Source organism: Anomaloglossus baeobatrachus, chromosome 1 (assembly GCF_048569485.1).
Source record: "Anomaloglossus baeobatrachus isolate aAnoBae1 chromosome 1, aAnoBae1.hap1, whole genome shotgun sequence".
NCBI lineage: Eukaryota > Metazoa > Chordata > Amphibia > Anura > Aromobatidae > Anomaloglossus > Anomaloglossus baeobatrachus.
Genome location: NC_134353.1, coordinates 436,861,508 through 436,875,571, shown reverse-complemented (window position 1 = coordinate 436,875,571; position 14,064 = coordinate 436,861,508).

Here is a 14,064-nt window from a genome sequence, read left to right as displayed (position 1 = left end):
TTTCTCCAAAACTATAACAGATGCAAACTTGTCCTGTGTGGTGGAGATGAGATTTGATAAAATAAGTGGAAATCCAGTAAAAGTTTCATTTGGCTACTTTGCACTCTCGAGATAATCGTCACCATGTGCCAAATGCAATATAAAAGCAATCTGAGCACATTTCGCGCATAAATGAAATGACCACAATTTTCTCCAAAACTATAACAGATGCAAACTTGTCCTGTGTGGTGGAGATGAGATTTGATAAAATAAGTGGAAATCCAGTAAAAGTTTCATTTGGCTACTTTGCACTCTCGAGATAATCGTCACCATGTGCCAAATGCAATATAAAAGCAATCTGAGCACATTTCGCGCATAAATGAAATGACCACAATTTTCTCCAAAACTATAACAGATGCAAACTTGTCCTGTGTGGTGGAGATGAGATTTGATAAAATAAGTGGAAATCCAGTAAAAGTTTCATTTGGCTACTTTGCACTCTCGAGATAATCGTCACCATGTGCCAAATGCAATATAAAAGCAATCTGAGCACATTTCGCGCATAAATGAAATGACCACAATTTTCTCCAAAACTATAACAGATGCAAACTTGTCCTGTGTGGTGGAGATGAGATTTGATAAAATAAGTGGAAATCCAGTAAAAGTTTCATTTGGCTACTTTGCACTCTCGAGATAATTGTCACCATGTGCCAAATGCAATAAAAAAGCAATCTGAGCACATTTCGCGCATAAATGAAATGACCACAATTTTCTCCAAAACTATAACAGATGCAAACTTGTCCTGTGTGGTGGAGATGAGATTTGATAAAATAAGTGGAAATCCAGTAAAAGTTTCATTTAGCTACTTTGCACTCTCGAGATAATCGTCACCATGTGCCAAATGCAATATAAAAGCAATCTGAGCACATTTCGCGCATAAATGAAATGACCACAATTTTCTCTAAAACTATAACAGATGCAAACTTGTCCTGTGTGGTGGAGATGAGATTTGATAAAATAAGTGGAAATCCAGTAAATGTTTCATTTGGCTACTTTGCACTCTCGAGATAATCGTCACCATGTGCCAAATGCAATATAAAAGCAATCTGAGCACCTTTCGCGCATAAATGAAATGACCACAATTTTCTCCAAAACTATAACAGATGCAAACTTGTCCTGTGTGGTGGAGATGAGATTTGATAAAATAAGTGGAAATCCAGTAAAAGTTTCATTTGGCTACTTTGCACTCTCGAGATAATCGTCACCATGTGCCAAATGCAATATAAAAGCAATCTGAGCACATTTCGCGCATAAATGAAATGACCACAATTTTCTCCAAAACTATAACAGATGCAAACTTGTCCTGTGTGGTGGAGATGAGATTTGATAAAATAAGTGGAAATCCAGTAAAAGTTTCATTTGGCTACTTTGCACTCTCGAGATAATCGTCACCATGTGCCAAATGCAATATAAAAGCAATCTGAACACATTTCGCGCATAAATGAAATGACCACAATTTTCTCCAAAACTATAACAGATGCAAACTTGTCCTGTGTGGTGGAGATGAGATTTGATAAAATAAGTGGAAATCCAGTAAAAGTTTCATTTGGCTTCTTTGCACTCTCGAGATAATCGTCACCATGTGCCAAATGCAATATAAAAGCAATCTGAGCACATTTCACGCATAAATGAAATGACCACAATTTTCTCCAAAACTATAACAGATGCAAACTTGTCCTGTGTGGTGAAGATGAGATTTGATAAAATAAGTAGAAATCCAGTAAAAGTTTCATTTGGCTACTTTGCACTCTCGAGATAATCGTCACCATGTGCCAAATGCAATATAAAAGCAATCTGAGCACATTTCGCGCATAAATGAAATGACCACAATTTTCTCCAAAACTATAACAGATGCAAACTTGTCCTGTGTGGTGGAGATGAGATTTGATAAAATAAGTGGAAATCCAGTAAAAGTTTCATTTGGCTACTTTGCACTCTCGAGATAATCGTCACCATGTGCCAAATGCAATATAAAAGCAATCTGAGCACATTTCATGCATAAATGAAATGACCACAATTTTCTCCAAAACTATAACAGATGCAAACTTGTCCTGTGTGGTGGAGATGAGATTTGATAAAATAAGTGGAAATCCAGTAAAAGTTTCATTTGGCTACTTTGCACTCTCGAGATAATCGTCACCATGTGCCAAATGCAATATAAAAGCAATCTGAGCACATTTCGCGCATAAATGAAATGACCACAATTTTCTCCAAAACTATAACAGATGCAAACTTGTCCTGTGTGGTGGAGATGAGATTTGATACAATAAGTGGAAATCCAGTAAAAGTTTCATTTGGCTACTTTGCACTCTCGAGATAATCGTCACCATGTGCCAAATGCAATATAAAAGCAGACTGAGCACATTTCGCGCATAAATGAAATGACCACAATTTTCTCCAAAACTATAACAGATGCAAACTTGTCCTGTGTGGTAGAGATGAGATTTGATAAAATAAGTGGAAATCCAGTAAAAGTTTCATTTGGCTACTTTGCACTCTTGAGATAATCGTCACCATGTGCCAAATGCAATATAAAAGCAATCTGAGCACATTTCGCGCATAAATGAAATGACCACAATTTTATCCAAAACTATAACAGATGCAAACTTGTCCTGTGTGGTGGAGATGAGATTTGATAAAATAAGTGGAAATCCAGTAAAAGTTTCATTTGGCTACTTTGCACTCTCGAGATAATTGTCACCATGTGCCAAATGCAATATAAAAGCAATCTGAGCACATTTCGCGCATAAATGAAATGACCACAATTTTCTCCAAAACTATAACAGATGCAAACTTGTCCTGTGTGGTGGAGATGAGATTTGATAAAATAAGTGGAAATCCAGTAAAAGTTTCATTTGGCTACTTTGCACTCTCGAGATAATCGTCACCATGTGCCAAATGCAATATAAAAGCAATCTGAGCACATTTCGCGCATAAATGAAATGACCACAATTTTCTCCAAAACTATAACAGATGCAAACTTGTCCTGTGTGGTGGAGATGAGATTTGATAAAATAAGTGGAAATCCAGTAAAAGTTTCATTTGGCTACTTTGCACTCTCGAGATAATCGTCACCATGTGCCAAATGCAATATAAAAGCAATCTGAGCACATTTCGCGCATAAATGAAATGACCACAATTTTCTCCAAAACTATAACAGATGCAAACTTGTCCTGTGTGGTGGAGATGAGATTTGATAAAATAAGTGGAAATCCAGTAAAAGTTTCATTTGGCTACTTTGCACTCTCGAGATAATCGTCACCATGTGCCAAATGCAATATAAAAGCAATCTGAGCACATTTCGCGCATAAATGAAATGACCACAATTTTCTCCAAAACTATAACAGATGCAAACTTGTCCTGTGTGGTGGAGATGAGATTTGATAAAATAAGTGGAAATCCAGTAAAAGTTTCATTTGGCTACTTTGCACTCTCGAGATAATTGTCACCATGTGCCAAATGCAATAAAAAAGCAATCTGAGCACATTTCGCGCATAAATGAAATGACCACAATTTTCTCCAAAACTATAACAGATGCAAACTTGTCCTGTGTGGTGGAGATGAGATTTGATAAAATAAGTGGAAATCCAGTAAAAGTTTCATTTAGCTACTTTGCACTCTCGAGATAATCGTCACCATGTGCCAAATGCAATATAAAAGCAATCTGAGCACATTTCGCGCATAAATGAAATGACCACAATTTTCTCTAAAACTATAACAGATGCAAACTTGTCCTGTGTGGTGGAGATGAGATTTGATAAAATAAGTGGAAATCCAGTAAATGTTTCATTTGGCTACTTTGCACTCTCGAGATAATCGTCACCATGTGCCAAATGCAATATAAAAGCAATCTGAGCACATTTCGCGCATAAATGAAATGACCACAATTTTCTCCAAAACTATAACAGATGCAAACTTGTCCTGTGTGGTGATGAGATTTGATAAAATAAGTGGAAATCCAGTAAAAGTTTCATTTGGCTACTTTGCACTCTCGAGATAATCGTCACCATGTGCCAAATGCAATATAAAAGCAATCTGAGCACATTTCGCGCATAAATGAAATGACCACAATTTTCTCCAAAACTATAACAGATGCAAACTTGTCCTGTGTGGTAGAGATGAGATTTGATAAAATAAGTGGAAATCCAGTAAAACTTTCATTTGGCTACTTTGCACTCTCGAGATAATTGTCACCATGTGCCAAATGCAATATAAAAGCAATCTGAGCACATTTCGCGCATAAATGAAATGACCACAATTTTCTCCAAAACTATAACAGATGCAAACTTGTCCTGTGTGGTGGAGATGAGATTTGATAAAATAAGTGGAAATCCAGTAAAAGTTTCATTTGGCTTCTTTGCACTCTCGAGATAATCGTCACCATGTGCCAAATGCAATATAAAAGCAATCTGAGCACATTTCACGCATAAATGAAATGACCACAATTTTCTCCAAAACTATAACAGATGCAAACTTGTCCTGTGTGGTGGAGATGAGATTTGATAAAATAAGTAGAAATCCAGTAAAAGTTTCATTTGGCTACTTTGCACTCTCGAGATAATCGTCACCATGTGCCAAATGCAATATAAAAGCAATCTGAGCACATTTCGCGCATAAATGAAATGACCACAATTTTCTCCAAAACTATAACAGATGCAAACTTGTCCTGTGTGGTGGAGATGAGATTTGATAAAATAAGTGGAAATCCAGTAAAAGTTTCATTTGGCTACTTTGCACTCTCGAGATAATCGTCACCATGTGCCAAATGCAATATAAAAGCAATCTGAGCACATTTCACGCATAAATGAAATGACCACAATTTTCTCCAAAACTATAACAGATGCAAACTTGTCCTGTGTGGTGGAGATGAGATTTGATAAAATAAGTGGAAATCCAGTAAAAGTTTCATTTGGCTACTTTGCACTCTCGAGATAATCGTCACCATGTGCCAAATGCAATATAAAAGCAATCTGAGCACATTTCGCGCATAAATGAAATGACCACAATTTTCTCCAAAACTATAACAGATGCAAACTTGTCCTGTGTGGTGGAGATGAGATTTGATACAATAAGTGGAAATCCAGTAAAAGTTTCATTTGGCTACTTTGCACTCTCGAGATAATCGTCACCATGTGCCAAATGCAATATAAAAGCAGACTGAGCACATTTCGCGCATAAATGAAATGACCACAATTTTCTCCAAAACTATAACAGATACAAACTTGTCCTGTGTGGTAGAGATGAGATTTGATAAAATAAGTGGAAATCCAGTAAAAGTTTCATTTGGCTACTTTGCACTCTTGAGATAATCGTCACCATGTGCCAAATGCAATATAAAAGCAATCTGAGCACATTTCGCGCATAAATGAAATGACCACAATTTTCTCCAAAACTATAACAGATGCAAACTTGTCCTGTGTGGTGGAGATGAGATTTGATAAAATAAGTGGAAATCCAGTAAAAGTTTCATTTGGCTACTTTGCACTCTCGAGATAATTGTCACCATGTGCCAAATGCAATATAAAAGCAATCTGAGCACATTTCGCGCATAAATGAAATGACCACAATTTTCTCCAAAACTATAACAGATGCAAACTTGTCCTGTGTGGTGGAGATGAGATTTGATAAAATAAGTGGAAATCCAGTAAAAGTTTCATTTGGCTACTTTGCACTCTCGAGATAATCGTCACCATGTGCCAAATGCAATATAAAAGCAATCTGAGCACATTTCGCGCATAAATGAAATGACCACAATTTTCTCCAAAACTATAACAGATGCAAACTTGTCCTGTGTGGTGGAGATGAGATTTGATAAAATAAGTGGAAATCCAGTAAAAGTTTCATTTGGCTACTTTGCACTCTCGAGATAATCGTCACCATGTGCCAAATGCAATATAAAAGCAATCTGAGCACATTTCGCGCATAAATGAAATGACCACAATTTTCTCCAAAACTATAACAGATGCAAACTTGTCCTGTGTGGTGGAGATGAGATTTGATAAAATAAGTGGAAATCCAGTAAAAGTTTCATTTGGCTACTTTGCACTCTCGAGATAATCGTCACCATGTGCCAAATGCAATATAAAAGCAATCTGAGCACATTTCACGCATAAATGAAATGACCACAATTTTCTCCAAAACTATAACAGATGCAAACTTGTCCTGTGTGGTGGAGATGAGATTTGATAAAATAAGTGGAAATCCAGTAAAAGTTTCATTTGGCTACTTTGCACTCTCGAGATAATCGTCACCATGTGCCAAATGCAATATAAAAGCAATCTGAGCACATTTCGCGCATAAATGAAATGACCACAATTTTCTCCAAATTTATAACAGATGCAAACTTGTCCTGTGTGGTGGAGATGAGATTTGATAAAATAAGTGGAAATCCAGTAAAAGTTTCATTTGGCTACTTTGCACTCTCGAGATAATCGTCACCATGTGCCAAATGCAATATAAAAGCAATCTGAGCACATTTCGCGCATAAATGAAATGACCACAATTTTCTCCAAAACTATAACAGATGCAAACTTGTCCTGTGTGGTGGAGATGAGATTTGATAAAATAAGTGGAAATCCAGTAAAAGTTTCATTTGGCTACTTTGCACTCTCGAGATAATCGTCACCATGTGCCAAATGCAATAAAAAAGCAATCTGAGCACATTTCGCGCATAAATGAAATGACCACAATTTTCTCCAAAACTATAACAGATGCAAACTTGTCCTGTGTGGTGGAGATGAGATTTGATAAAATAAGTGGAAATCCAGTAAAAGTTTCATTTAGCTACTTTGCACTCTCGAGATAATCGTCACCATGTGCCAAATGCAATATAAAAGCAATCTGAGCACATTTCGCGCATAAATGAAATGACCACAATTTTCTCTAAAACTATAACAGATGCAAACTTGTCCTGTGTGGTGGAGATGAGATTTGATAAAATAAGTGGAAATCCAGTAAATGTTTCATTTGGCTACTTTGCACTCTCGAGATAATCGTCACCATGTGCCAAATGCAATATAAAAGCAATCTGAGCACCTTTCGCGCATAAATGAAATGACCACAATTTTCTCCAAAACTATAACAGATGCAAACTTGTCCTGTGTGGTGGAGATGAGATTTGATAAAATAAGTGGAAATCCAGTAAAAGTTTCATTTGGCTACTTTGCACTCTCGAGATAATCGTCACCATGTGCCAAATGCAATATAAAAGCAATCTGAGCACATTTCGCGCATAAATGAAATGACCACAATTTTCTCCAAAACTATAACAGATGCAAACTTGTCCTGTGTGGTGGAGATGAGATTTGATAAAATAAGTGGAAATCCAGTAAAAGTTTCATTTGGCTACTTTGCACTCTCGAGATAATCGTCACCATGTGCCAAATGCAATATAAAAGCAATCTGAGCACATTTCGCGCATAAATGAAATGACCACAATTTTCTCCAAAACTATAACAGATGCAAACTTGTCCTGTGTGGTGGAGATGAGATTTGATAAAATAAGTGGAAATCCAGTAAAAGTTTCATTTGGCTACTTTGCACTCTCGAGATAATCGTCACCATGTGCCAAATGCAATATAAAAGCAATCTGAGCACATTTCGCGCATAAATGAAATGACCACAATTTTCTCCAAAACTATAACAGATGCAAACTTGTCCTGTGTGGTGGAGATGAGATTTGATAAAATAAGTGGAAATCCAGTAAAAGTTTCATTTGGCTACTTTGCACTCTCGAGATAATCGTCACCATGTGCCAAATGCAATATAAAAGCAATCTGAGCACATTTCGCGCATAAATGAAATGACCACAATTTTCTCCAAAACTATAACAGATGCAAACTTGTCCTGTGTGGTGGAGATGAGATTTGATAAAATAAGTGGAAATCCAGTAAACGTTTCATTTGGCTACTTTGCACTCTCGAGATAATCGTCACCATGTGCCAAATGCAATATAAAAGCAATCTGAGCACTTTTCGCGCAAAAATGAAATGACCACAATTTTCTCCAAAACTATAACAGATGCAAACTTGTCCTGTGTGGTGGAGATGAGATTTGATAAAATAAGTGGAAATCCAGTAAAAGTTTCATTTGGCTACTTTGCACTCTCGAGATAATCGTCACCATGTGCCAAATGCAATATAAAAGCAATCTGAGCACATTTCGTGCATAAATGAAATGACCACAATTTTCTCCAAAACTATAACAGATGCAAACTTGTCCTGTGTGGTAGAGATGAGATTTGATAAAATAAGTGGAAATCCAGTAAAACTTTCATTTGGCTACTTTGCACTCTCGAGATAATTGTCACCATGTGCCAAATGCAATATAAAAGCAATCTGAGCACATTTCGCGCATAAATGAAATGACCACAATTTTCTCCAAAACTATAACAGATGCAAACTTGTCCTGTGTGGTGGAGATGAGATTTGATAAAATAAGTGGAAATCCAGTAAAAGTTTCATTTGGCTTCTTTGCACTCTCGAGATAATCGTCACCATGTGCCAAATGCAATATAAAAGCAATCTGAGCACATTTCACGCATAAATGAAATGACCACAATTTTCTCCAAAACTATAACAGATGCAAACTTGTCCTGTGTGGTGGAGATGAGATTTGATAAAATAAGTAGAAATCCAGTAAAAGTTTCATTTGGCTACTTTGCACTCTCGAGATAATCGTCACCATGTGCCAAATGCAATATAAAAGCAATCTGAGCACATTTCGCGCATAAATGAAATGACCACAATTTTCTCCAAAACTATAACAGATGCAAACTTGTCCTGTGTGGTGGAGATGAGATTTGATAAAATAAGTGGAAATCCAGTAAAAGTTTCATTTGGCTACTTTGCACTCTCGAGATAATCGTCACCATGTGCCAAATGCAATATAAAAGCAATCTGAGCACATTTCGCGCATAAATGAAATGACCACAATTTTCTCCAAAACTATAACAGATGCAAACTTGTCCTGTGTGGTGGAGATGAGATTTGATAAAATAAGTGGAAATCCAGTAAAAGTTTCATTTGGCTACTTTGCACTCTCGAGATAATCGTCACCATGTGCCAAATGCAATATAAAAGCAATCTGAGCACATTTCGCGCATAAATGAAATGACCACAATTTTCTCTAAAACTATAACAGATGCAAACTTGTCCTGTGTGGTGGAGATGAGATTTGATAAAATAAGTGGAAATCCAGTAAAAGTTTCATTTGGCTACTTTGCGCTCTCGAGATAATCGTCACCATGTGCCAAATGCAATATAAAAGCAATCTGAGCACATTTCGCGCATAAATGAAATGACCACAATTTTCTCCAAAACTATAACAGATGCAAACTTGTCCTGTGTGGTGGAGATGAGATTTGATAAAATAAGTGGAAATCCAGTAAAAGTTTCATTTGGCTACTTTGCACTCTCGAGATAATCGTCACCATGTGCCAAATGCAATATAAAAGCAATCTGAGCACATTTCGCGCATAAATGAAATGACCACAATTTTCTCCAAAACTATAACAGATGCAAACTTGTCCTGTGTGGTGGAGATGAGATTTGATAAAATAAGTGGAAATCCAGTAAAAGTTTCATTTGGCTACTTTGCACTCTCGAGATAATCGTCACCATGTGCCAAATGCAATATAAAAGCAATCTGAGCACATTTCGCGCATAAATGAAATGACCACAATTTTCTCCAAAACTATAACAGATGCAAACTTGTCCTGTGTGGTGGAGATGAGATTTGATAAAATAAGTGGAAATCCAGTAAAAGTTTCATTTGGCTACTTTGCACTCTCGAGATAATCGTCACCATGTGCCAAATGCAATATAAAAGCAATCTGAGCACATTTCGCGCATAAATGAAATGACCACAATTTTCTCCAAAACTATAACAGATGCAAACTTGTCCTGTGTGGTGGAGATGAGATTTGATAAAATAAGTGGAAATCCTGTAAAAGTTTCATTTGGCTACTTTGCACTCTCGAGATAATCGTCACCATGTGCCAAATGCAATATAAAAGCAATCTGAGCACATTTCGCGCATAAATGAAATGACCACAATTTTCTCTAAAACTATAACAGATGCAAACTTGTCCTGTGTGGTGGAGATGAGATTTGATAAAATAAGTGGAAATCCAGTAAATGTTTCATTTGGCTACTTTGCACTCTCGAGATAATCGTCACCATGTGCCAAATGCAATATAAAAGCAATCTGAGCACATTTCGCGCATAAATGAAATGACCACAATTTTCTCCAAAACTATAACAGATGCAAACTTGTCCTGTGTGGTGGAGATGAGATTTGATAAAATAAGTGGAAATCCAGTAAAAGTTTCATTTGGCTACTTTGCACTCTCGAGATAATCGTCACCATGTGCCAAATGCAATATAAAAGCAATCTGAGCACATTTCGCGCATAAATGAAATGACCACAATTTTCTCCAAAACTATAACAGATGCAAACTTGTCCTGTGTGGTGGAGATGAGATTTGATAAAATAAGTGGAAATCCAGTAAAAGTTTCATTTGGCTACTTTGCACTCTCGAGATAATCGTCACCATGTGCCAAATGCAATATAAAAGCAATCTGAGCACATTTCGCGCATAAATGAAATGACCACAATTTTCTCCAAAACTATAACAGATGCAAACTTGTCCTGTGTGGTGGAGATGAGATTTGATAAAATAAGTGGAAATCCAGTAAAAGTTTCATTTGGCTACTTTGCACTCTCGAGATAATCGTCACCATGTGCCAAATGCAATATAAAAGCAATCTGAGCACATTTCGCGCATAAATGAAATGACCACAATTTTCTCCAAAACTATAACAGATGCAAACTTGTCCTGTGTGGTGGAGATGAGATTTGATAAAATAAGTGGAAATCCAGTAAACGTTTCATTTGGCTACTTTGCACTCTCGAGATAATCGTCACCATGTGCCAAATGCCATATAAAAGCAATCTGAGCACTTTTCGCGCAAAAATGAAATGACCACAATTTTCTCCAAAACTATAACAGATGCAAACTTGTCCTGTGTGGTGGAGATGAGATTTGATAAAATAAGTGGAAATCCAGTAAAAGTTTCATTTGGCTACTTTGCACTCTCGAGATAATCGTCACCATGTGCCAAATGCAATATAAAAGCAATCTGAGCACATTTCGCGCATAAATGAAATGACCACAATTTTCTCCAAAACTATAACAGATGCAAACTTGTCCTGTGTGGTGGAGATGAGATTTGATAAAATAAGTGGAAATCCAGTAAAAGTTTCATTTGGCTACTTTGCACTCTCGAGATAATCGTCACCATGTGCCAAATGCAATATAAAAGCAATCTGAGCACATTTCGCGCATAAATGAAATGACCACAATTTTCTCCAAAACTATAACAGATGCAAACTTGTCCTGTGTGGTGGAGATGAGATTTGATAAAATAAGTGGAAATCCAGTAAATGTTTCATTTGGCTACTTTGCACTCTCGAGATAATCGTCACCATGTGCCAAATGCAATATAAAAGCAATCTGAGCACATTTCGCGCATAAATGAAATGACCACAATTTTCTCCAAAACTATAACAGATGCAAACTTGTCCTGTGTGGTGGAGATGAGATTTGATAAAATAAGTGGAAATCCAGTAAAAGTTTCATTTGGCTACTTTGCACTCTCGAGATAATCGTCACCATGTGCCAAATGCAATATAAAAGCAATCTGAGCACATTTCGCGCATAAATGAAATGACCACAATTTTCTCCAAAACTATAACAGATGCAAACTTGTCCTGTGTGGTGGAGATGAGATTTGATAAAATAAGTGGAAATCCAGTAAAAGTTTCATTTGGCTACTTTGCACTCTCGAGATAATCGTCACCATGTGCCAAATGCAATATAAAAGCAATCTGAGCACATTTCGCGCATAAATGAAATGACCACAATTTTCTCCAAAACTATAACAGATGCAAACTTGTCCTGTGTGGTGGAGATGAGATTTGATAAAATAAGTGGAAATCCAGTAAAAGTTTCATTTGGCTACTTTGCACTCTCGAGATAATCGTCACCATGTGCCAAATGCAATATAAAAGCAATCTGAGCACATTTCGCGCATAAATGAAATGACCACAATTTTCTCCAAAACTATAACAGATGCAAACTTGTCCTGTGTGGTGGAGATGAGATTTGATAAAATAAGTGGAAATCCAGTAAACGTTTCATTTGGCTACTTTGCACTCTCGAGATAATCGTCACCATGTGCCAAATGCAATATAAAAGCAATCTGAGCACTTTTCGCGCAAAAATGAAATGACCACAATTTTCTCCAAAACTATAACAGATGCAAACTTGTCCTGTGTGGTGGAGATGAGATTTGATAAAATAAGTGGAAATCCAGTAAAAGTTTCATTTGGCTACTTTGCACTCTCGAGATAATCGTCACCATGTGCCAAATGCAATATAAAAGCAATCTGAGCACATTTCGCGCATAAATGAAATGACCACAATTTTCTCCAAAACTATAACAGATGCAAACTTGTCCTGTGTGGTAGAGATGAGATTTGATAAAATAAGTGGAAATCCAGTAAAACTTTCATTTGGCTACTTTGCACTCTCGAGATCATTGTTACCATGTGCCAAATGCAACATAAAAGCAATCTGAGCACATTTCGCGCATAAATGAAATGACCACAATTTTCTCCAAAACTATAACAGATGCAAACTTGTCCTGTTTGGTGGAGATGAGATTTGATAAAATAAGTGGAAATCCAGTAAAAGTTTCATTTGGCTTCTTTGCACTCTCGAGATAATCGTCACCATGTGACAAATGCAATATAAAAGCAATCTGAGCACATTTCACGCATAAATGAAATGACCACAATTTTCTCCAAAACTATAACAGATGCAAACTTGTCCTGTGTGGTGGAGATAAGATTTGATAAAATAAGTGGAAATCCAGTAAAAGTTTCATTTGGCTACTTTGCACTCTCGAGATAATCGTCACCATGTGCCAAATGCAATATAAAAGCAATCTGAGCACATTTCGCGCATAAATGAAATGACCACAATTTTCTCCAAAACTATAACAGATGCAAACTTGTCCTGTGTGGTGGAGATGAGATTTGATAAAATAAGTGGAAATCCAGTAAAAGTTTCATTTGGCTACTTTGCACTCTCGAGATAATCGTCACCATGTGCCAAATGCAATATAAAAGCAATCTGAGCACTTTTCGCGCAAAAATGAAATGACCACAATTTTCTCCAAAACTATAACAGATGCAAACTTGTCCTGTGTGGTGGAGATGAGATTTGATAAAATAAGTGGAAATCCAGTAAAAGTTTCATTTGGCTACTTTGCACTCTCGAGATAATCGTCACCATGTGCCAAATGCAATATAAAAGCAATCTGAGCACATTTCGCGCATAAATGAAATGACCACAATTTTCTCCAAAACTATAACAGATGCAAACTTGTCCTGTGTGGTAGAGATGAGATTTGATAAAATAAGTGGAAATCCAGTAAAACTTTCATTTGGCTACTTTGCACTCTCGAGATATTTGTCACCATGTGCCAAATGCAACATAAAAGCAATCTGAGCACATTTCGCGCATAAATGAAATGACCACAATTTTCTCCAAAACTATAACAGATGCAAACTTGTCCTGTGTGGTGGAGATGAGATTTGATAAAATAAGTGGAAATCCAGTAAAAGTTTCATTTGGCTTCTTTGCACTCTCGAGATAATCGTCACCATGTTGTGTTCAGATTGCTTTTATATTGCATTTGGCACATGGTGACGATTATCTCGAGAGTGCAATGTAGCCAAATGAAACTTTTACTGGATTTTCACTTATTTTATCAAATCTCATCTCCACCACACAGGACAAGTTTGCATCTGTTATAGTTTTGGAGAAAATTGTGGTCATTTCATTTATGCGCGAAATGTGTTCAAATGGCTTTTATATTGCATTTGGCACATGGTGACGATTATCTCGAGAGTGCAAAGTAGCCAAATGAAACTTTTACTGGATTTCCACTTATTTTA